The following is a 26,596-nucleotide window of genomic DNA, read 5'->3' on the forward strand; positions in this document are numbered from 1 at the left end:
TCCAGTGGTATTGGATACTCTCTTCATATCAAACCACAGAATCTTTTCTGATGCCTCTGAAACAAATGTGTGAACAAACAAACAAGCTTCTAATCCTTAGAATTTTTCCTTTTACTGGTTTCTCTGTCAACTCTCACATATATTCTTCACGTGAAAGACATTGTAAAGGCACAGTGCTTGTCCATGTTCAAAATTTTCCCACCTTCAAACTTTAGAGATTTAATAAATGGGAACTGACTATGATGGAACAATGAAACTCATTTTTATGGAATAAATTTTCATAGCTTGAGCAACATTTTCCAAAGCAGGTCCCTAGAATAACCTGTGGGACGATTCACAAAAACATAAGGGGTTTTATGGCCTGAGAAATGTGTTATAATAAATATAAACTATATCTTATGTTGTAGATTTAATGCGCTTAAACATTCGTCTCTCTCATATCTCCTATTGAAGAAATATGTTTGAAATAATTATTCCAAAGTTTATTTGAAAGGTGGTTTAGTGCATTGGTTAGGAACTCAAGGCCTGCAGTTGGGTAAATCAAGATCATATCCTGACTGCATTTGCCAGTTTGAGACCTTGGACCAGTTATTTAATCTTTCTGTTTCTCAGTTCCATTATCTACAAAGTGGGGATAATAATAACTGCCTAATAGATTTCTTGTGAGGATTGAATAAACTAATACATGTCAAGGGCTTGGAGTAATACTTGATACAACTGCTCTGAAAAGATCTGTGTTTATGATTTGACTTTGGTATCCTTTCTGTGGCTGTTCACATTTCCCTTTCTTCCCTTGTATCCTTCTGGAAGAGGAAAATGTTGACTAGCCAAGAAGGTGTAAAACATGCTGCTAGCACTTTCTCACTTCTACCTATCACAAATATCAGTATTTACATGTGCCAAGTACCCTTGTTTCCTAACTAGAGAAGGAGGGAAGAATTTTAGATATGGGTAGGCACTTTCTGAGAGAGAGGGGATAGAGAAAAATGACTTTGTTAGTTTTTGAGCCCATTATCCTTTAACAGGGAATTAAACTCAGCAAAAGGGGTTGTAAAGACATGATTGCCTCCATCCTGAAAGAAGAACCGTGTGGTATTCCGGGCAAGAGATTATGACCAAATGTGATTGCACTGTTTGTGTAAATGCCACGAGTCCACACACCCTGCAGAGCAGGGTCTGTGTCCACAGACATAGTATAGCCCAAAGTCAGTGAAGTGGTGATTCTTCCCACGTTTGTGTGGAACACAGGATCCTTCTTGTCCTTTCGAGGCCTACAGTTTGGGGCATTGGAGTTTTCATGACTAGAAGCAGGGATATTTTTTCCAAGGACTTCGGCAGTCAGGGAAGAAGAACTTTTGTGAGCCTGAAGGAGAACTGAAGAGAAGTATAAATGTGACATGATGACTGCAGCTGACAGACTGGTTTCTAAGTATAATCGAAACATCCTTTGAGCACTTGCAGAAAAAAAAAATTAAAACTTGGAGAACAAGTTGAGGGGAGCTTATTTCATGCTTAGGCAGAGAGGAGAGAGGATGATGACTCATAATTAAATATCTCTCCATTTTTAAAAATCGCAGTCTGTTAAGGCTTGGGAATACTGGTTATAATTAAAATAAATCCCTATCAACTGAGATAATATTGGCCTATCCTACAAGATCTCTTCCAATCTGAGAGAGCTTAACACACACAATTATATCGTATACTACCTACAAGAAGTGAGTCAGATAGCATAGTGAGGATTATTTTCTATTTAATTAATTTGAGGATGGAAAAGAGAAAGTTATTTTGATATTTTTATTTTTTGCCATTTCAAACCAGAAAGGGTTGAAATCAAAGAAGGGAACAACAAACTCAAAATCATGAGGTGGAAATTCTCTCCTAAAAATAGTTGAATTAATTTGTACAATTTAACGAATTATTAAGTTTCTATTTAAAATGTATGTGTTTCTTTTTTTTTTAATTTTTAAAAATATTTATTTATTTTTGGGAGACAGAGTGCAAGCAGGGGAGGGATGAGAGAGAGACACACACACACAGAATCTGAAGCAGGCTTCAAGCTGTCAGCACAGAGCCCGATGCAGGGTTCGAACCCATGAAGTGTGGGATCATGACCTGGGCTGAAGTCGTATGCTTAACTGACTGAGCCACCCAGGCACTCCAACAAATGTATGTATTTCTTTTTATTCAAATTTTTATTTTGAATAAAATTATAGACATGGATGAAGTTGTAAAAATAGTACAGAGAAGGTCCATGTATCTATCATCCAGTTTATGCCAATGGTGGCATCTTATACAGTATATTATCCAAACCAGGATATTGATATTGGCAAATTATAATTAACGAGGCCAATTCCTTCAACTACCACAAACTATAAAAACTTACCCAAGATGAAACAGATAATCTGAACACTCCTTTAAATATTTGAGAAATTGATCTGCATTTTGAAATATTCTGTAAAATAAATTTCCAGGTGGTTTCACTGGGGAATTCTACCATATACTTAAAGAAATTATACAGTTCTACACAATCTCTTCTAGAAAATAGAAAAAGAAGGAGAACTTCCTAACACTTTTTTGGGGGCTAGCATTACCCTAGTACCAAACCAGATGAAGATTTTACAAAAAAGCAAACTAATTCCTCATGAAAATAGACACAAAAATCCTCAACAAAATATTCGTGAATTGAATCCAGAAGCATATTGAAAAAAAGTATTCACAGTGATCAAGTAGATTTTATTCCAATTATGCAAGGCTAGTTCAACTTTTCAAAATTCATTAATGTATCTATATGCTAAGAATCATAAAACCATTATGAAAGACATAAAGAAGATCTAAATAAATGGAGAGGGTAACTACGTTCATGGATTGGAAAGCTCAACGTAATCAAGATGTCGATTCTGCACAAAATGATCTATAGTTTAAACACAATTCCTGTCAAAATTTAAGCAATGATTTTTTCTTGTAAATATAGACAAATGCATCTTAAAATAAGTATGAAAAGGCAAAGGAACTGGAATAGCCCAAGCAGTTTGAAAAAGAAGACTAAACATAGAGGAATCATAGTACCCAATTTTAATATAATGTGTTATATATATATACACACACATATATATACATATATATATTTAATATGCTCAATCTTTCTATCTTTTGAATATATAAAAAACAATTATAATGATGAGTGTGTTTTCATGTTCTGTCTACGAATTCTAACATATGTTTCAGTTCTGGGTCAGTTACAATTGATTGCTTTTTCTCCAAACATAATTTCCTGCTTCTTTGGATACTTGTTGATTTTTTAAAAAATTGAATGACAAGAAATATAAATCTTACTTGGTTGGGTGCTATATACTTCTGCATTTCTAGAAATATTCTTGGCCTTTATTCTCAGTGCAGTTACTTGAAAAGAGTTTGATTCATTCTGGTCTCGTTTTTACAATTTGTTTTTCAGGACAAGAGCGGCATTTAATCTAGGGCTAATTTTACTCCATTACAGTTCTGAGTACTCTATATAATGTGGCTTGAGCTATGAGGGTTCTCTCTCTGGCTAGTGGGAACAGTCAGTATTTCTGGTCCTGGGTGAGCACCAGGGACTACTGTCTCTAACTATTTCAAGTGTTTTTTCCTCAGTGATGGTGGTCTCCTCTCATTCATGTACCAGTGAGTGCTTGTCTGCATCCTGGAGGCAAACCCTTGGACAGTTCTAAGGGGTTCGTTCTCTGAAAGGCTATCTTCTCACTGGTGCTCTTTCCTTTGACTCTTGTCACCTTGGTCTTTCTGGATTTTCACTGCTGTTTTCTGTACCCGGTGAATCTGCCAGTCTCTTCCTGTGTAAACCCTCCTTGCACAGAAGCCTGGACATCCTTTCCAGGCAGTAAACTGGGGCAGTCGTAGAGTTAACCTCATTTGTGTCCTATCTCTCGGAGGTGACTATCCTTCATCTGATGTATTTAAAATATTGTTTTGTATATTTTATTTGCTTTTTTTAGTTGTTTCAAGTAGGAGGGTAAATTCAGTGCTGTCACTCCTTCTTGGCCAGATGTGAGAATCCTCCCATTCAAATTTAGTTCTCTTTAATTTTCTAGACATTTTAAATTTCCTGACTTCTCTCCCTTCTTCCATTCTTTAAAATTTAAAAAAATGTTTATTTAGTTTTGAGAAAGAGAAAGAGAGCATGAGCCAGGGGAGGAGCAGAGTGAGAGGGAGACACAGAAGCAGGCTCCAGGCTCTGAGCTGTCAGCACAAAGCCCGATGAGGGGCTCAAACTCATGAACCATGAGATCATGACCCGAGCTGAAGTGGATGCTTAACTGACTGATCTACCCAGGCGCCACTCCCTTCTTCCATTCTAGTAACTTCCTTTTGCTACAACCAGAGTAATTCTTTTAAAATGCATAGTTGGGGGTGCCTGGGTGGTGCAGGTTAAGTCGGTTAAGCATCTGTCAGCTCAGGTCATGATCTCACGCTCCTGAGTTCAAGCCCTGCATCAGGCTCTGCACTGACAGCTCAGAGCTTGGAGCCTGATTCAGATTCTGTACCTCCCTCTCTTTCTGACCCCCCCTGCCCCCACTCACACTCTGTCTCTCTCTCTCTCTCTCTCTCAAAAATAAACATTAAAAAAATTTTTTTAAATAAAATAAAATACATAGTTGATCAAATGTTGAAAAACTTCATGGCTTCTCAAAGCATTTAACATGAAGAATAAAATCTAATAAAAACTTAATAAATTTTAGAGGCCTTCTGCCCAAATCTGGCCTTAAGCCCTTCAGTCTAACATCTTCCAGTTCTTCCTTTCAGACCCTATATTCCATGCTCAATTTGGAGTTCTTCAAAAGTGTGGATAGTCTTGTATCTTTACATAGTCACACATCCTTGCACTTTTCTCCTAGCTGTTCTCTACTCATCCTTCACTTTTTCATTTAAAGTATACTGTCTCTAGATTTAGCTCAGTGCCTGGCATATAACAGGCACATAATAAATACTTCCTTTAGTGTATTGTTATCTGGGGTTGGTGTGGGGAAGATGGAGTTCAAAATAGAAACAGATCTAGGATATTTGTGACTTTTACAAAATTAAATGGATTCTAATAAAATTAAGTTACTAATGCTTGTATCTCATCATCTTTCTGTTTGTACTGAATAGTTACAAGTATGGCTGTTTTCAACAGCTCAAGTTTTGCAATGGACTTTATCCACCTGCTCCCTTTCCTCATCACTCCTACTGAGTCCTTTGGACTTTCTCCAGGTCTCTCTTTAGTGCCAGATTTTACCCAATTCAAGGTTGGCATAATCATTCTATTTTATTCCAGGAAAGGCCCTTTTACTCCTTCCCCAGGCCAGCTGGCATCTTCTTAAAATCCTTTCCAATATTCGTGGCCTATCTCATGTTCCAGGTTCCTCTTGCCTTGGCTTTTTCTCATAACACACCAGATTCTCTAATGAGGCAAAGGCTATTTGTCTTGACTGGTGGTGGGCAGAGTTCCTAGTCTTATTATAAGCCACCAAGCAGAAATTATTTAACTAGAAAGAAAAGATGACATTTAAAATTTTAAAAAAATGATCAAAGGATAAAAATAAAGAACAAAATTTTTTTCTATACTTTAAGATACAGATCCTCAAAAGAATACTCTCACAAAAATTACAATTTTAATTATTGACATCTTAAACTGTTCTTTGGAATGTATTTCAAAGGTATTTTTTAATTTGAATTACTTTAAAGTATATGTACAATGACAGTTTTGGAAAAATAATTATTTTTCTCTGGTTTTAATTTTTGAGAACTTCTTGAATATAGACTAGGTTAATATTTGAGTTATATATTCACTGTTCATAAAATACTAAGTACAGGTAGTACAAAGCACAATGCTTGATTTGGGGACACATATGGATCAACAATGCACATGTGGTTTCTCCCTTCAAGTACCTATGTGTGAATATATCACTAGATGGCAAGTTATTTGTTCATAGCTGAACAAAAGTTTTAGAACATGTATAACATGTACATGTAGAACATGTATAACACCTAGTAATATTATATAACTATTATATATTTTTGTACTTTGCAGAATGGATATATAAATTAGAATGTGGCTTTCTTTTTATCCTGTTTGCATCCTGTTTTATCCCGTTTCCTTGTTTGCATCCCAGGGGCACAGAATTGGGCTAATATTTATCTTTATCACATACTCTCATTAGTGACTCTCGCATACCTTATTTATTAGTTTGTTTTTGTTTGCAAGCAATGATATGACACATACCAGTTATCCTAATACCCTAGCAAAAACGCCTAATGGTCTGATCCTTGCCATGTCTGCTCCCTACCTGTCACCACCTTCTAGTTACTATTATCTTGGATTATATGTGGATATTATCTTACTTTTAAAAATATGTCTTAGTCATAGCTAAGTATCTTTACCAAGCAGATTGTTTTGTTTTACATTTTCAGCTTTATAAAAATGTATGATTTTAACTTTTTGGAATTTTCCCACTTAAATTTAGATTGCCTACCTTCATTAGTATTAGTGTCTGTAATGTTTATTCATTATTTGACATTATTATATTTTTATAATTTAGTCATCCATTTGCCTGTCAATATATTTTGACTATAAATTTTTGCCCTTCCCATTTGTACCCCAATGTTTATAGCAGCACTCTCAACAATAGCCAAATTGTGGAAAGAGCCTAAACGTCCATCAACTGATGAATGGATAAAGAAATTGTGGTTTATATACACAATGGAATACTATGTGGCAATGAGAAAGAATGAAATATGGCCTTTTGTAGCAACGTGGATGGAACTGGAGAGTGTGATGCTAAGTGAAATAAGCCATACAGAGAAAGACAGATACCATATGGTTTCACTCTTATGTGGATCCTGAGAAACTTAACAGAAACCCATGGAGGAGGGGAAGGAAAAAAAAAGAGGTTAGAGTGGGAGAGAGCCAAAGCATAAGAGACTCTTAAGAACTGAGAACAAACTGAGGGTTGATGGGGGGTGGGAGGGAGGGGAGGGTGGGTGATGGGGATTGAGGAGGGCACCTTTTGGGATGAGCACTGGGTGTTGTATGGAAACCAATTTGACAATAAATTTCATATATTGAAAAAAAAATAAAATAAACATTTAAAAAAAATTTTTGCCCTTCCAAACATTACTGATGTAAACATTCTGCATATAAATCTGGTTTACCTTTGCAAGAGGGTCTCTTTGATATAAAATTATCTGAGTTAACTGTAAATTTCCTAAAAGTTATGAGAAAAAATACGACATTTTTAGACTGAATTTTGTTGTTATGTGAACTTATGTATCCCAGACAAATTATATTTATTGTGATGCACATGTGCATAGAAATGTAATAAAAGTAATATATATATTTAAAGTATTAACTTTTTTAAAAGTTAATTTTGTTAGAAATTTCAAATTTGCTGACTAAGGATTAAATCCAATCTGCAAATGTTTTTCTTTGTTGTATTATTTAAAAGACACATATACTCTTTTTCCTAATTAATAAAAAAAAGCTAAATAATATGTTGTGTCTCACTTGTATATCAGTTAATGTGAACACAGCATCCATTTCTGCATGGGGTAATGATTTCTTGTGTTCAGCTAAAAAAAAGTAGGGTAAAAGTTTGGGCTACATTTGACAAATTGGGAAAAATTAGGAAGCATTGTCCAAATATCATTTTCGCATGTGCTAGAACACAGAAGTTTAAACAAGCGATTTGGAATAAATGCATCCACTATTATCTGTTTAGTGTTGATATCGTTCAACATCACTTTGAATGGCCTGAAAAATGAGATTATCTTTCTGTCCTAAACATTCTTATTTCAATCATTTCTCTTGTATCTCCTTTTTACAAAACAAAATTTCACCAAACTTTTTTCCATGACTACGTTAGACATGGCTGATGCTTCCTGTAAGTACCAGGTGACTCAGTCGTTTCCTTTAGGGGTGGCTTTATGTTCTGAATGTTTTAAGGTTGCATTTGTAACTTATTACTTTGCCACAAGGGTGCACTAAGAAGCCCTCATAAACACAAGAATCAGCTATTTAATTTGCTATAATACATTTATCCAGAAAAGTAAAATGTTTCTACGGTGGATTCACATGAAGCTGTTCATACTCAGATAACTGTCCTACATTGTTAGAGATACTGTGCAGAGGAACAAAAATGAATTCTCTTCACAAATAAAATGCCAATAGATAAGAATTTCTTTATAATAATTTATTATCAGATCTTTAAAACTGTTTCATAAATTGTTTCAGGCATGAAAATGAATTTAGTTAGGGATTTTTTTATTTCTTTGACACTTAAAAATAGATTTATTTAAAAGTTCTAATTAGTAGAAATAGTGATAGGATTTTAGCATATATTCTAATTAACTGTTTTATATATTATATTAGAATTATACCAATTTTTCTTCATTACTTATATTAAATCAAATTGTTTATTATGTTTTTATGAGCCTTACGTAACCCAAGAAACACTTTATATACTGCATATACGAACCTGGACTGCCAGAAGTTTTGTTTCATAAAACAAAACAATAAACAAAGAAAAAAATAATAATGCTCCAAACCTAATTATATCTATGTATTAAAAATGCATCCTATCACTTCTGTCATCTCATTGACCAAAGGTGGCAATCATTTCGCTTTTAGACACAGCTTTGCAACTGTTGACTCATAGATCTACCCCACCCTTTACTCTCCAGTGACATTATTAACTGTCTATTGTTTCTCAGGCACTGAGATAGATCTTGGAGAATTGAGGTTAATAATGATAGCAGATACAAAGGCTTCTTTAAGGAATGCTCTGTTTATCAGGATAGTGGTGGAAATGGAGTTATTAGAAAGGAATGTGAAGGGTCAAATCTTTCTTCATATTCATTGGAGAGTTGGTATTAGCAGCAATCAGAATGAATTTATTTGAAAGGGACACTATCTTATATCAAATTTTTAGGTTGGGTAGGAGAACAAGCACTAAGCTGGGAGGCAATTCTGGGTTTTAGCCTCAGCTCCCTCAGTAATACTTAGAGAACTTCAAAAGATCTTGTTTCCTCATTTGTAAAATACAAGAGTTAGAGTAAATGATCTTTCAATTTTCTTTGAGCTTTAACATATTGTGATTCTACTTATGTGACTGCATAATTAAGAGATTTGTTCTACTAAAATGCTAAAGAAACTAGATTGCAAACTGAACATTTTATAGTAACAGGACAATAAATATATTGTGGACTTTTGATTTCGAACATAAAGACATTATTCATTTTTTATTGTTTAGTTCAGCAGTGGGCATCTTGCCAATGTAATAGGCTCAAACGACCCCTACATACAAAATAATCCTTTGAATACAACATTCCAGTTCACTGCTTTTCATCACTGTAAATTTCTTAGTAGACTAATTGGCTGGATAATTGAAAATATGGGATATCATTCCAAGAAATTATATTTTATACTGAAGATTTAATACGTGGGATTTTACTGAAGAATTCCTTATTTTCTGTCATATCTATCATCACCTTTAATTTATATTAGAAGTGTTTGTTTCTTGTGGAAAATATCAAATACATAAAAAAATGAGAGAATGATATATTAAATTCCCATGTATTCATCATATAGGGTTTTTTTTTTGAGTATAGTTGACATACAATGTTACTTTAGTTTCAGGTCTACAACATAGTGTTTCAAGAACTCTATACCTTATGCTATGCTTATCACGGGTTTAGCTACCATCTATTACCTTAAGAACGCTATTAAAATACCACTGATTATATTCCCTATGCTGTACATTTTTCACATGACTTATTCATTCTATAATTGGAAGCCTGTATCTCCCGCTCTAACTCATAGGTCTGATTCTTTTTGTTTGTTTATTCATTTGTTTTGCTTTTGAGATTTCACATATAAGTGAAATCATATGGTATTTTTCTGACTTATTACACTTAGCATAATATACTCTGGATCCATCCATGTTGTTGCAAATGGCAAGACCTGATCGTTTTTGTGGCTGAGTAATATTCTATTATGTGTGTGCATGTGTGTGTGTGTGTGTGTGTGTGTGTGTGTGTGCATGTGTGTATCACATCTTTTTTTAAAAGTTTTTATTTAAATTCTAGTTAATGTATAGTATAATATTGGTTTTAGGAGTAAAATTTAGTGCACATATATACAGCACCCAATGCTCATCACAGCAAGTGCCCTCCTTAATACTCATCATCCATTTAGCCCATCCTCCTTGCACCTCCCCTCTAGAAATCCTCAGGTCTCTATAGTTAGGAGTCTCTTATGGTTTGCCTTACTCTCTTTTTTCCCCCTTCCCCTATGTTCATCTGTATTGTTTCTTAAACACCACATGTGAGTGAAACCATATGGTATCTGCCTTTTTCTAACTTATTTCACTTAGCATAATACACTGTAGCTCCATCCATGTCATTGAAAGTGGCAAGATTTCATTCTTTTTCATGGCCAAATAGTAATCCATTGTATAAATACACCACAATCTCTTTATCAATTCATCAGTCATTGGACATTTGGACTTTTCCCATAATTTGGCTATTGTTGATAATGCTGCTGTACACATCAGGGTGCGTGTGTCCCATCGAATTGTGTTTTTGTATCCTTTGGGTAAATACCTCATAGTGAAATTGTTAGGTCATAGGGTAGTTCTATTTCTAACTTTTCAAGAAACCTCCTCCATACTGTCCTTCAGAGTGGTAGTAACCAGTTTGCATTCCCAAAACAATGTAAGAGAATTCCCCTTTCTCCACAGCCTTGCCAACATCTGTTTCCTGTGTTGTTACTTTTAGCCATTCTGATAGGTGTGAGGTGGTATCTCATCGTGGTTTTGACTTGTATTTCCCTGATGATGAGTGATGTTGAACATCTTTTCATGTGTCTGTTAGCCATCTGTAAGTCTTCTTTGGAAAAATGTCTATTCATGTGTTCCGCCCATTTCTTACTGGATTATTTGTGTTTTTGGTGTTGAGTTTGATAAGTTCTTTATAGATTTTAGATACTAATCATTTATCAGGCATGTCATTTGCAAATATCTTCTCCCATTCCATTGGTTGCCTTTTAGTTTTGTAGATGGTTTTCTTCGCTCTGCAGATTTTTATCTTGATGAAGTCCTAATAGTTCATTTTTGCTTTTGTTTCCCTTGCATCCAGTGATTTGTCTAATAAACAGTTGCTATGGCTGAGGTCAAAGATATTGATGCCTGTGTTTTCCTCTAGAATTTTGATGGTTTACTGTCTCACATTTAGGTCTTTTATCCATTTTGGATTTATTTTTGTGTATGGTGTAAGAAGCAGTCCAGTTTCATTCTTCTGAATGCTGCTATCTAGTGCTCACAACACCATTTGCTGAAGAGACTGCATATTCTTCCCTGTTTTGTCGAAGATCAGATGACCATATAGTTGTGGGTCCCTATCTGGCTTTTCTATTCTGTTCCATTGATCTGTGTGTCTATCTTGGTTCCAGCACCATACTGTCTTGATGACTACAGCTTTGTAATCTAGCTTGAAGGAATTGTGATACCTCCAGCTTTGCTTTTCTCTTTCAAGATTGCTATGGCTATTCGAGGCCTTTTGTGGTTCTATACACATTTTAGGATTGTTTGTTTTAGCTCTGTGAAAAATGCTGTTGGTATTTTGATAGAGATTGCATTAAATGTGTAGATTGTTTTGGGTAGTATAGACATTTTAACAATATTTGTTCTTCTAATCCAAGAGCATGAAATGTTTTCTATTTCTTGGCATACTCTTCTATTTCTTTCTTAAGTGTCCTATAGTTTTAGACTACAGATCTTTTACCTCTTTGGTTAGGTTTATTCCTGGGTAATTTATGGATTTTGGTGCAATTGTAAATGATTGATTCCTTGATTTCTCTTTATGCCTTTTCATTATTGGTGTATAGAAATGTAACAGATTTGTGTACATTGGTTTTATATCCTGTGACTGCTGAATTCATGCATCAGTTCCAGCAATCTTTTGGTGGAGTTTTTTGGGTATTCTGCATAGAGTATCATGTTGCCTATGAATAGTGGAAGTTTCGCTTCTTCCTTGATGATTTGGATGCCTTTTATTTCTTCTTATTGTCTGATTGATGACGCTAGGACTTCCAGTACTATCTTAAATAGTAATGGTGAGAGTGGATATTCCTGTCTTCTTCCAGACTTTAGAGGCAAAGTTCTGTTTTTCCCCATCGAGGTTGATATTAGCAGTGTGTCTTTCATATATGGCCTTTATAATGTTGAGGTATGTTCTCTTTGTCCCTACTTTGTTGAAGGTTTTTATCAAGAATGGATGCTGTTCTGTCAAATACTTTTTCTGCATCTTTTGAGAGGATCATATGGCTTTTATCCTTTCTTTTATTAATGTGGTGTATCATGTTGAATGATTTGCAAATATTGAACCACTATTGCACTCTAGTAATAAATCCCACTTAATCATGGGGAATAATTCTTTTAATGTACTGTTGGATTTGATTTGCTATTATCTTGTTGAGACATTTATATCTGTGTTTATCAGGGGTATTGGCCGGTAATTTTCCTTTTTAGCGGGGTCTTTGTCTGGTTTTGGAATCAAAGTAATGCTGGTCTTGTAGAATGAGTTTGGAAGTTTCCCTTCCATTTCTGTTTTTTTGGAACAGTTTGAGAAGACTAGGCATTAACTTTTCTTTAAATGTTTGGTAGAATTCCCTTGGGAAAACATCTAGCCTTGGACTTTTGGTTTTTGAGAGATTTTTGTTTACTAATTCAATTTCTTTGCTGGTTATGGGTCTATTCAAATTTTTTATTTCTTCTCATTTGAATTTTGGTAGTGTGTGAGTTTCTAGGAATTATCCATTTTCTCTAGATTGTCCAGTTTATTGTCATATAATTTTTCATAATATTCTTTTATGATATTTGTATTTCTGTAGGGTTGGTTGTGATCTCTCCCCTTTCATTAGTGATTTTATTTATTTGGTTCCTTTCTCTTTTCTTTTTGACATGTATGGCTTGGGTTTATCAGTTGTATTAATTCTTTCAGAGAACCAGCTCCTAGTTTTACTGATATGTTCTACTGATCTTTATTTGTTTGTTTCTTTATCATTTATTTCTGTTCTAATCTTTTTTTATTTCCCTTCTTTGCTTGCTTTTGGCTTTATTTGCTGTTGCTTGTCTAGGTCCTTTAGGTGTAAGGTTAGCTTGTGTATTTGAGACTTTTTTTGCTTATTTTGATCTGTATTGCTATGTACTTCCCTCCTATGACCACTTTTCCTGCATCCCAAAGGTTTGGGACTGTCATCTTTTCATTTTCATTTGCTTCCATTTGCTTTTTTTATTTCTTCTTTGATTTTCTAGTTACCTTATTCATTCTTTAGTAGGCTGATGTTCTTTTCCTCCATGTATTTGTAGTCTTTCCATATTTTTCTTTTGGTTGACTTGAAGTTTCATGGCATTGTTGTCTGAAATTATGCATGGCATGATCTTGATCTTTTTGTGCTTGTTGAGGGCTGATTTGTGACCAGCTATGTGATCTATTCTGAAGAATGTGCCATGTGTACTTGAAAATAATGTGTATTCTGCTTTAGGATGGAATGTTCTGAATATATCTGATAAGTCCATCTGGTCTACTGTGTCATTCAAAGCCATTGTTTCCTTGTTGATTTTCTGCATAGATGATATGTCCATTGTTGTAGGTGGGGTGCTAAAGTCCCCTACTATGATTGTATTGTTGTCAATGAGTTTCTTTATTTTTGTTATTAATTGACGTATTTGGGTGCTCTAAACTTTGGTGGCATAAATATTTACAAATGTTATATCTTCTTGTTGGATAGTCCCCCTTTATTATGATATAGTGTCCTTCTTCATCTCTTATTTCAGTCTTTGGTTTAATAATCGAGCTAGTCTGATATAAGTATGGCTACTCCAGCTTTCTTTTGCTGTCCATTAGCATGATAGATGTTTCTCCATCCCCTCACTTTCAATCTGAAGATGTCTATAGGTCTAAAATGAGTCTCTTGTAGGCAGCATATAGATGGGTCTTGTTTTTGTTTTGTTTTTAAATCTGTCTGATACCCTATGTCTTTCGATTGGAGCATTTAGTCCATTTAATCCATTTACATCCAGAGTGATTATTGATAGATATTAAATAGATAATGCTATCATTTTACCTGTTAATTCAGTGTTTCTGGAGATTTTCTCTGTTCCTTTCTAGACTTTGTTGCTTTTACTCTTTCTTTTCCACGCAAAGGGTCTTCTTTAATATTTCTTGCAGGGCTGGTTTACTGGCAATGAACTTTAGTTTTTGTTTGTCTGGAAAACTATTTATCTGTCCTTCCATACTGAATGACAGCCTTGCTGGAACAACTATTCTTGAATGCATATTTTTCCCATTTAGCATGTTGAACGCCAAATTTCTGTGGAGAGATCTGCTGCTAACCTTATTTGTCTTCCCTTGTGGGTTAGAGATTTCTTTTCCTTTGCTGCTTTCAAGATTTTTTTTTTTTACTTATCTCTGTATTTTGGAAATTTTAGTATGACATGTCTTAGTGTTGGACTGCTTTTGTTGATTTTGATGGGAGTTCTATGTGCTTCCTGGATTTGGATGTCTACTTCCTTCCCCAAATTAGGGAGGTTTTTAGCTATAATTTGCTCAAATAAACCTTTGCCTCCTTTTCCTCCCTTCTTCTTCTGGGACTCCTATGATACAAGTGTTATTACACTTTATGGAGTTGCTGATTTCCTTAAGTCTACAATAGTGATCTCATATTTTCTTTCCTTCTTTTTTTCAGCTTCATTATTTTCCATACTTTTATCATCTATATCACTTATTCATTCCTCTGCTTCTTCCATCCTTTGATCATTACATCTTGTTGGTTTTGCATCTTGATTATAGAATTTTTTTTTTTTTTTGGCCTGATTAGCTTTTAGATCTTTTATCTCTATGGTAGGGGACTCCCTGATGTCTTCTCTGGCTTTTCTGAAGCCCTGCTAATATCCTTATGATTGCTGTTTTAAATTCTGGTTCAGGCATATTCCTTATATCTGTTTTGATTAGATCCCTGGCTGTGACCTCTTCTTGTTCTTTCTTTCAGGATGAACTCCTCTATCTTGGCATTTTCTTTAGGTCTCTGTCTTCTCTGTATTAGGAAAGTCTGTTACATTTCCTGCTTCTGAGAGTAATGGCTTTATTAAGAACAGGTCATATACTGTCCAGGGCTGGAGCTTCAGGAAATGTGTCTCATGCATGCTGTGTGAACTCTGCTCTTGTATTTTGGCTGCTCTTTCCCTCAGGTCAGTCCTCTGCAGAGTTTCTCCTTGTCTGCAGTGGGGAGTGTTTGGATCTTGTGTGGCAAGTTTTAACTAGGTGTGTCTTAGTCTGCTTGTTAAAAGAGGCTAGATTCTGGGTTGCCTGGGTGGCTCAGTCACTTGAGCATCTGACTTTGGCTCAGGTTATGATCTTGTGGTTCACGGGTTCAAGCCCAACATCAGGCTCTGTGCTGACAGCTCAGAGCCTGGAGCCTGCCTCAGATTCTGTGTCTCCCTCTTTCTCTGTTCCTCCCTAGCTCACACTGTCTCTCTCTCAAAAATAAACATTAAAAAATGTTTTTAGGAGACTAGATCCTATTTTCTGTAGAACTGAAGCTTACAGCACTCTATGATCAGTATACTCTGTGTGTGTTGTGGGGGTTGGGGGAGGTTTATGTTGGTCTTCTGGTTTCTGCTGCTGCTCTGACTCTTAGGCACCCTTGCTTTAGTTCACAGCACCTGCAGAGTGAAGGGGGTGGGGCTTGGTGTAAACAACTTAAGTCTCCATGGCGGGCACTGTGCTGCTCACTGATATCTGTCCGTGCTGATGGGTGGGAGTAAAAATGGCATCAGCCAGCTCTCTCATCCTTGGAGAGGGGAGTTCATGCCTGCTGCTGTTCAGGAAGCCCTCACAGAAGAGCAAAAATCTCCATTTGTCCCAGGCATCCCTCAGATCCCTGCATTTACCTGTCTTTGTCTGAGCTGTCTGCCAGCATCATAGTGTTCCTGTGTGTTATCTCAGGTGTGCCAGCTGAGTTTCAAAATTTCAAATTTTTGGAGCACTGGACCAGGTGCTGCATGGACCCGCACTGATCATCTGGGGGAGGGTCTCACCGCACTATGGCTGGTGCCAGTTTGTCTCAGAATGGCAGTTGCATGAACACGTAGGGCCTGGAGTTTATGGTAAAGTGCAGCAAAAAGCTGTTGGTAGGTAGGTTAGCTGCCTTTTGCAGCTGCTTCTTTTCCTATGCTAATGAAGGGCAGTGGTGCCTGCTGGTTCTTTTGTCCCTGGAGAGATAGTGCCACCTCTCCCATATGTACTCCAAGAAGAACTGTCTCTCCCAGGGTGACCCAGAGAATCCTCAGACCACATTGCCTTCTCCCGGGCCCCTGCCCGCTTTCTCCAGAGGAGCACCTCTATGCTCACCAGGCTCTGTCTGGCCATGGCATGGAATTTTAAAACTTCAGACTTTCAGTTCTGCTGCTTGGAAAAACTTGTGATAATCAGCCCTTCTCATCGTCTTCATCAGTGGTTTTGGGGAAAGTGTTTTTCTTGTGCTATGCCCTGCACTCTGTTCTTTTTCTCTTTCTTTCTTTCTCTCCTCTCTCGCTGATCAGGATTCCCTCTCCTCTGTAGCACCATTGATTCTTTTCTCCCCTAAATCACACCTCTGCACCCCCTAACTTCCTCAATGTGGCCTTTTTTCTTCCTCTAGTTGTGCAGTTTGTTCTCTCAGTTCACCATTTTCTACTCTACCCCACACCCAGGATGCAATATTTTCTCTAACTTTCTATTTTATCTGGGAGGTGAGAAGGATGGGGAATGGAGTTTCTAAGTCTTCCTCTTGGTATTCTCTGCTATAATAGCTCTTATCCCAAAGACCAAGGAACCAATGCAAGGGTTACTCCATCTGTTAAAAATACCTATCCTAATTATATATTCAAGGATGATATGGGTCTGTGTGTCTAGTGAACCCATATAAACTAGATTTTAGCCAGAATGCCATTTATTACCTACTGTTTCCCCACCTCATTTGCCCCCACCTCTAAATGAGGCCATAACGATTCTTTGTGTCTCTAGAGATCAATGTCAACTTAGATTCTGTATCTCATAGTCCTCACAATGTCTGGTTATTCTTAGTGTACAGAGGGTTTAGACTTGAGAAAATAGTCATAAATCCCTCTAAAGAATGACTGAGGAAGTCATTACCATATATATTTCCCATGGTATTACAGGGTCCTAACTCCTGGTGAATTCACTTGTGTCTTTTCATATATATTTAGTATTGCTTCCTAGCAACCAAATTGGTGGGTCAAATAGTAAGTATATACTATTTGCTAGATTGTTTTAAATTTCCTTCCGTAAGAGTTGTATTATTTTCCTTTCCCACAGCAATATTTGAAAGCACCTATTTGCCTATAGCTTTCCCAGAAGTGTGTGCTATATTTGGAATTTTTGCTAATATGATAGGTGAAAAATATCTCAGTATGATTTTAGTTTGCATTTTCTTATCATCAATGAGATTGAGTATTTTTTCATATGGTTAAATGTTATTTGCAGTTCTTTACTCTGTTAGTAATTCTAGGAAATTATTATCAAGTTTATGGATTTTTCCTTCATAATTTTAGAAACACTTTATATATTTGTGATATTAACTTTTTCTGTGATAAATATTTGAGATATTTTCCCCACTTTGTCATTTGATTTTTGTCTTATGGCATTTTTGGTCATGCATGTTTGATGTAATAAATATATCAATTTTTTTGTCCTCTAGGCTTTCAGTAGGCTACATTGCAATTTACCCATATTTTATTTATTTGTTTAATAGTAATTAATTAATTACTATCTTTGATCTGTTTGGAATTTGCCATGGTATATGGTATGAAGAAATGGGCATAATGTTATTTTCCATTGTCCAGTTCTCCCAATACCAATTATTAAGAAGTCTTAATTTTTTCTTAATTATTTCAGATACTGTTGCCTTTGTTGTGCAATAATTTTCCATATGTAATTAAGCATACACTCAGACAAATGTGTATGTATGTATGTATGTTAAAATTCTGTGCCAGTGTTCTAGCTGCTTATTTGCACATTAACACCTTAATTATAGAGACTATATAATATATTGATATATGGGAGGGTTAATCTGCTTTTCTAGATATTAATCTTTTTTCAGGGTTTCATGACTATTCTTATTTATTTATTCTTCTAAATCAACTTTATAATAATGTTATCTAGCTCAAGAAAAAACCCTTGATAATAGAGTTTACATTAAATGTATAAATTAACTTAAAGAGTACTGATGTCTTTATGGCACTTAAGTCTTTTTGTCTACATATACTTTTGTGTCTTTGGTGATTTCAGTGTGTAGCTTTTGTATATTTCTTGGTAAGTTTACCTCATGATATCTATATGTATATGCATGTGCACATACAAATTAATACATGTATGATTATAATTTGTCAATCTAAATATGCACATTTACTATTATAGATGGGGTTTTAACCAGGTTTTTGTATATATGAAAGCTGTTGCTTTTATATTGATTCCATAACCTATGTTATCAAATTGTCTAAACATTTATAGTAGTTTCTCCATTATTTTTTTGTAATATTCAGAGATATAATTATTTGATTTGGAAATAAAAGTATTTACTCCTCCTGTCCGAGTATTATGCCTTTAATTGCTTCCTTGTGTTTAATTTATTTGGCTACAATCTCCAACAAAAATGTTAAATAGTAATGGATATAATGGGTATTTTTGTCTCACTTTAAAATTTACAGGAACAGTTCTGATATTTTCCTATTAGATAAGATACTAGCTTTTGGACTGAGGTGGATATATATTTTTTTTAGTTAAAGAAGTATCAATTCTGTTTATTTTTTTAACAAGAGAATGTGTCAAATTTGTAATATATTATTTTTTTATATATGAAAATGACCTTTGTTTTTCTCCTGAGTTCAGAAAATATGGGGGTTATATAAAATGAAATAAACCTAATTTGCTTATGCTATATTATTTTTTAATGTGTTACATATTTAAAATTTTTTTTGCTAATATTTGGATGGTTTTTGCTTCAGTATATGTGGGTAAGTTTGAACCATAGTGTGTGTTGTTTGTAATCATTGCCAGGTTTGGGAATCAAAGTTATACTTATTTCATAATATAATTTAGAAGTTTTCTTTCTTTTTGTATCCTCTGGAGTAGCTGTATTGGAATAATCTGATTTTAAAGGGTTAGTAAATTCCTTGGACTTTTTTCTTTTGGTTGTCGTTTGTTTTTTAATGGTCCCAGGTGAACTCTAACCATTTTCTCTTTTTATTTTTGATGAATGCTATGTTTAATCTTTTTATTTCCACTGGAGTCAATTTTGTTAAGTTGCACTTTTTGGAGAAAATTATTCCTTTCATCTATATCAAATAACGTTTGCATAGAATTGTACAAAGTACTCTTCTTTTTAACATTCCTAGTTTTCATGGTATTTCTCGTCTTACGTATACATCATTTCTTCCACTTTTTTCCTTTGACTATTTCAGCTCATGTATCTTCCTTGTTAACAATTTCAAAGGTCTGGGCTTCTATTTTTCTGAATTCTCATTTATTTTTTCTTTATTAATTTATTTTTATTATTTCATTTCTTCTGCTTACTTTTGTTTTATTTTGTGGTTCTTTCTCTAACTTTTTAAGTTGGAAGTTGAAAATTCAGTTATTTGTATCGATTTAGGTACATAATACTATTAATTGTCCTATGATCATTGTTTTAATTGTATTTCATATACTTTTATTCTGATTTATCCCAGGTTTGCTATTATTATTTTCAAAAAATTTTGTTTTATATTTCTTTTTGTTCAATGGAGTGTAGTTTTTTTGAATTATGACAAAGTAATTATGATTGTATTTCTACATTTTGGAATTCATCGAGGTTTTTTGTGGCTTATATCATTCCATGTTCTTTCTTATTTTTTCCACTTTATTTGTCTTGAATTGATAGAGGTACATCAATTCTTGGTAGTTTATTTCTATTTCAAAATAGAAATAAATTCTTGGTAGTTTATTTCTATTTCTCCTTAAATCTGTGGTTGCTACTTCATGAAAGTTTTTGTTGTGCTATTGGTTTCATAAATATTAACAATTTGTACTTCTTTACTGTGAATGATAAACATCATAAAATACTTTGTCTCCTTTAGTGGTTTCTTGTTTTGTTTTGTTTTGTTTTTGGTTTGAATTCTAACTTGTTAAAAATAAAGATTGAGATCCCATGAGTTCTTATTTTCATTTTCCCAATGTAGCTTTGTCTTACTCCCCTCCCCTCTTTTTAAACCTCTCTGAATCTCTTTGTTTTAGATATGACTCCAGACTGTAGCATAATGTTGGATTTTGTTTTGTTAGCACATTTGAATACTATTCTTTAAATAGGGAAAGTATTTAAGCCCACTTACTTTTATCAGTGCAATTAATATGACTGTCTTCAATTCTATAACATGAGTTTTTGTTATTTTATTTATTTATGTTTTAGTCATTGTCTGTTGGTGTCTTATTGTGAGTATTAATAAATTTAGTGTATTTGTTTCCTAGGGCTACTGTTACAAGTTATCATAAACATGGTAGCTGAAAACAACACAAATTTATTCTCTCACATTTTTGAGATCTGAAGTCCAGATTTAGCAGGGTTATGCTCCCTCCCGGGGCTCCAAAAAAGATCTCTCTTTTTGCTTTTTCCAGATTTTGGTTGCAGTTTTCATTCCTTGGCATTCCTTTGCTGCATAACACTAATCTTGGCCTCTATGACTAATTACCTACGATATTCTGTCTGTTCTCCTTTATGTGTCTCTTATAAAGTTCTTGTCATTGGATTTAGGGCATTTCAGATAATCCAAGGCTATCTCATCTCAATTCCATAACTTAATTACATCTGCAGAAAACTTTATTCTAAGTAAGATACATTTACAGATTCCAGGGATGTGATGTGGATATATATTGAGTGCCGTTTTTTTCTTTTACAATTTTTATATGAAAAACTGTCCAATCACCAAACCTGAACAACCATCAACTTTTTGACTTACTTGACTACTGATTATTTTTACTAAAGTATTTCAAAGTGAATCCCAAAGTCATGTCATTTCAACTCCTAAATGTCAATATGCATCTCACAAAACGGGGAGACATTTTCTTACATAACTGTAGTCCCATTATCACATCTTGTGTAATTATAAATAATTTTTATTATGACCTAATATCTATTTCATATTCAAATTGCATCAATTATCTAAAAATATCTTTTTTTGTAGTTAGCTTTAATTAGAATCCAAGAAAGGTACTTTCACTGTACTTGTTCATTATGTTTTTTAGATTATTTGTGATGTTGAAGGGTTTTCTCCTTTACTTTTTTATGTCATTGACTTCTTGAAGATACCAGGTCAGGTGTCCTAAGGAATTCTAGAATTCACACATTTCTTTTTTCTTTTTTAAAAAATGTTCATCTACTTATTTTTAACAGAGAGAGAGAGAGAGAGAGAGAGAGAGAGAGAGAGAGAGAATCCCAAGCAGAATCCATGCTGTCAGCACAGAGCCTGACGAGGGGCTCAAACCCATGAACCATGAGATCCTGACTTGAGCAGAAATCAACAGTCGGATACCAAACCAACTGAATCACCCAGACATCCTAGAATTTGCACATTTCTTTCTGTGGTATCATTTAATTTGTTTCTCTAGCTGCAGTATTTCCTACGGACTGGAATTTAAATGTAGAAGTTTGTAATTAGGTTCAAATTGCTTTGGGGTGCCATTTTTGGACTACCTAATTGGGTATCTCTTCTTCCTTTCCACATCCACTATAAAATAACTGTAGTGTATCTATCCTTTTACAGATTGTGACTTTACTCTTTTATTAATCACCATCATTTGGTTTTAGTTCTACAGGTAAATGTATAGTTAAGGGATCTTGCAGACATTATGCTGATGGCTTCCAATTTTTTTTAGGTTGCCTGAAATTTGTTCTCTAATAGATACTTTCAGAAGTGCTTCTGTAAGCAATATTCTCTGGGTTCTTGATGTCTCTAATAGTTGGATGCTTTTTTGCTTATATATGCAGTATGTTTGTATGTATGAATGGTAGCTTGCCTGAATATAAAACTCTTTGGCTTTCATTTTCTTTTATTGTGTTTCTCAGATGTTTCTTCATTGTCTTCTGGCATAGAGTGCTGGCTGTCAATAAGTCTAACAGTAATCTGATTTCCTTTCCCTTTAGGTGTTTTGATGTTTTTGTCTAAATGCTTAACTCACCTCTCCCTCACCACTCCCCCCCCCCCATCCCTTTTTCTTAAAATTTAATAGTTTGCCTATATGTATCTGGGTGTTTCCTGTTCTGGATCATTTAGCCATATATACAGTGTACCTTACAGTATACACTTTCAACTTTTCTTTCTTTTTTTTTTCAGGAAAATGTTTTGAATTGTGTTTTTAGTATTTGTTCTGTTTCAAGGTCTTGGTTTTCAAATGTTGGATCTTGCCTATCTGCCAGTGATACCTACCATTGTATTTTGAATCCCCATTTTTCTCCTTTATTTTATTTTGATTTTTAAGCATCAGTCCCTCTCCATCTCATCTTTCAGATTATTATTCATGGTATGTGTGTACCTTCTAGTTTAGTCTTTATTTCCAAAGTGATTTATTTTCTTTTATTTATAATTCTTTCTGAGTTTTGTCAGCAAGCTTTCAAATAACATTTTTGTCCAGTAATCGCAGTTATAACTTTGTATAATTATTATTTAAGCTGTTAATTCATGGATTGTAACAACTTCTTAATTCCTTTGGACTAATTTTTAGTGATTAGGTAAGTGTTTGTGGAAATATTTTTCTTGTGCAACTTCATTGTCCATAGGGGCATAAACTTTCCCTTTTATCTCAGTTTCATTACAATATTTTTACCTGTTCTTTGACTGCAATAATTTTCATTGTTCAAGATTGAGATTACTTTTCTTATATTATTAGGAAAGAAGAGTGGATAATATTATATTTCCTAGCTTTATGGTTCTAGACCTCCCTCTTCTGTTAGTTTAGTGAAGTGTTGAAAAATATGTCTTGATACTTTTTGAGATATTATGGACTTTCCCCCTCTCCAACATTAGATGCACACTTTTTTTCCTTGCCTCTCCCTCTTCTTTCCCATGTCCTGCTCAATTTGGATTCTACTTCCCAGCAGGTTTTGGAGGCAGTTGTGATTGTTTTATTTGTTTCTTTTTTAAATAGAGTTCAAAGGACTCAGACTACACCAACACCATATGACCTTACCATATTTTGCTACATGGTACCCACAAACTGGACCCTGTCAAATCTTTTGCCAAATCAGCTTCTGCTCCCACATTTGTTTTACAAGCCTTCCAGAGCTTGGTGATTTGGGGGTTATCTAGCTCTCAAAAGTCCCTCCAGCTTTCCCCTGCTTCCTCCTGCACAGTCATGCAGCAAGACTATTTGGGTTTTGTTCTTGAGGTATGCATTTTCACCTGCTAACATTTTTAGGTCTGAGAGGATAACTTTTCACCCAGTACCGATGTACAGGTTTTCCATAGTTATTGGTTTTGCTGCTCAGAGTGCCCATCTACTTTAATGAGAACATGAGCAAAAATTCAAAACCTACATGTATTAGTTTCCTGAGCTGGCATAAGAAAGTGTCACAGACTGTGTGGTAGAGTTCTGCAGGCAGGAAGTTCTGAAAGTAAAATCAAAGGGTTAGAAGTGAGAGAATGTGCATGCCTGTCCAAATGGCCCAGAGAAGACTGACAGATTGTAGTAGATCTTGGGAAGTAACTGGGAAATGACTGAAAACTGAGGATAAACAACATTTTATAACCCTGAAAGTCAGGCAGAAGAGCTAGACCACCTGAAAAAAGAAATTGCAAGCTGATCAATGCTTTTAAGACATATTTTGTGTTTCAGGAATTTAAGGAGATTAGTCTATCTGCAATATGCGTGATGGATTCAAAATGAAGTTAAAATTGTAGACTAATTTACAGTTTGTAAAATATGTTTACATACATGTTCTTAATGCTGGTGGAAGATAAGAAATGATTATTTAGCTTGGGTGAGGTTTGCAAAGCTCGAAGGAGGTTTGCACAAACATGACCTCATCTACTCCCTGCAAAAAACAGTTTGATGTATTTGCTGATGCTCCTATTTTACAGATAAAGAAATTAAGCCCAGAGAGTTGAAGTGACTTCCTCAAGAACATATATTTCATAAATGTTATAGTTAAGATTTGACTTGTGGTCTCCTTGATTTTGAAGTTCATGTCTCACAAGAGGTCACTATATTTTAGAATGTATAAGATATATATTAGAGACTTGGCGATGAGACTGCAGAGGAAGGGACAGGCATGAGAAATCTGGGGAAGGAGGATGAATTAGTGAATAATCATATATTTTTTTGAGGTCGGGGATTACATCTAGTCATTTTCCATCTCCTGTATTCAGCCCAATGTGGTAACATATTGGCCTGTTTTAAAATTTTTATCAGAATGCAGTGCTGAACCTTAGTATTATATAAGTCAAAACAGCATTCTGTAATTTTGTGTTTCCTTCACTAGAGTAAAAGTACAAGGTGAAAAAAATGTAATAGTATGTAATTAATTGTCTATAGATTTGATTGTCTTAGATACTAAAGCGAAACTTATCTCTTTGTCATTTTTCTTTAGTGGTCAGGTATCTTTCACTTTGAGTCTGAGAGAAGTTTAATTAATAGATGAAAGAAAGAAAATTAAAACAAGAAAAGGAGGAGGATTAGTTGCTAACTAAATCTTTCTTTTGAGGGAGATGGAATTTAGCTCCACAGCAGTTCAACAATGCCACTTTACCTCCACCTTCTCCCAGGTCTGATTTTGGTCTTTTATGTTTAGAGCGATTTTGAGACCTCTTTTAGTTAATCAAGTTATGGATAATGTAAGGGTATTCCTATATTATCTGCACAAAATAGCGAAGATAAATAAGGGATGCTAATGGCAATGAAAACATGGGCAGGGTAAGGAGTTCCTTGTGTATAATATTCCTAATTATGGTTTAAATGATGTTAACAATTAAGGATTTGTGTTAAAGAATTATGTTAAAATTTGTTAAATTATGTTATGTTAAAATTATGGGATCATGTTAAAAAATAAGGCATATGTGTTTTAGCCTCATTAATAGTATTGAATGTTATTTTAAAATGCTTTTGATTTATTGTACTATAAAATTAAAAAATTCATAAAGCAAGCTTTAAAATTAGACACTAAATAATAAATGCATTACATTTATAATAATAAATAATAAATTCATAGGAATTATGGGGGGCTGCATTATGAAACTTTTTTTTTTTTTTTTTGCTGAAATAACATTGATTAGAGTTCCCATTCCAGTAATATTAAGTTTTATCAAACTGACCCTCCTATTGATAACAATTCTAACTCTGGATTTAAAAAAAATTTAAAGGTATTAAAAGCAACTAAAAGCATCATAAACTGCATGAGACACAATTTTTAAAAGAAAAGAAGCCCACAAGATGATACTCTTATTTATTGGCTTCCCGCCCCCACCCCCTGAATATGGTTCCCAGTTCCTGAGATATGATATGCAGAGCAATAGAATTCAAATACAAATGTACAGTCTTATGAATTGAAAAGACAGAGGTTGAAAAAGACAGGAGTAGATAGATATTGAAGGGAAAAATCATTAAAAAGGAAGAAGCCTCAGAGAAGGATGTCCACTCCCAAATTCTGCATGTATAGTTATGCATACATATTATCTTCAACTCTTCAGATGCTTCCTTAAATATGCATATGATAAGCAAGCTCCTAAGAACCAAGAGGAAAGCAGAAACTGAGAGGTCTAAGAAATGAGAAGAGATTTCAACAGCTGTCTGGTCAGGAATATGAATTTGCCATTTAAATGTTGCTAAATTCTAGCTTCTAGAACTCTGAGACAATAAATTTCTTTCTTTCTTTAAAAAATTTTTTTAAAGTTTTATTTATTTATTTATTTATTTATTTATTTATTTGTTTATAGAACACAAGCACAAGCAGGGGAGTGGCAGAGAGAAAGGGAGAGAGAGGATCCCAAGCAGACTCCACGCTGCCAGTGCAGTGCTCTATGTGGGGCTCAGACTCACGAACCATGAGATCATGACCTGAGCTGAAATCAAGAGTCAGATGCTTAACCAACTGAGCCACCCAGGCGCCCCATAAATTTTTATTTTTTAAACCACTCGGTTTGTGTATTTTGTTATGGCAGTCCAGCAGGGAGGAAATCATATATAGCAATATAACAAAGACAATAAATCTTGACCAGGTGCATTTTATTCCACAATGTAAGGGTTTAAAGGTTGTAAAGCAAACTTTGAAGTCACTCAATGTAATTTCAACACATTAACAGAAAAAAAATTGAAAAAAAATAAAATCACCAAAATTAAACACTGATTCATGATTTAAACAAACAAACAAACAAAAACTCCCAGAAAATGAGAATTATAGAAAGACATCCCCAACCTGATTGAGGACATCTATGGAAACCGTACAATTAACATCATATTTAATGATGAAAGACTGAAGAACTGTCTA

This window comes from Panthera onca, chromosome B2 (assembly GCF_046562875.1).
Source record: "Panthera onca isolate mPanOnc1 chromosome B2, mPanOnc1 haplotype 2, whole genome shotgun sequence".
Taxonomy (NCBI): domain Eukaryota; kingdom Metazoa; phylum Chordata; class Mammalia; order Carnivora; family Felidae; genus Panthera; species Panthera onca.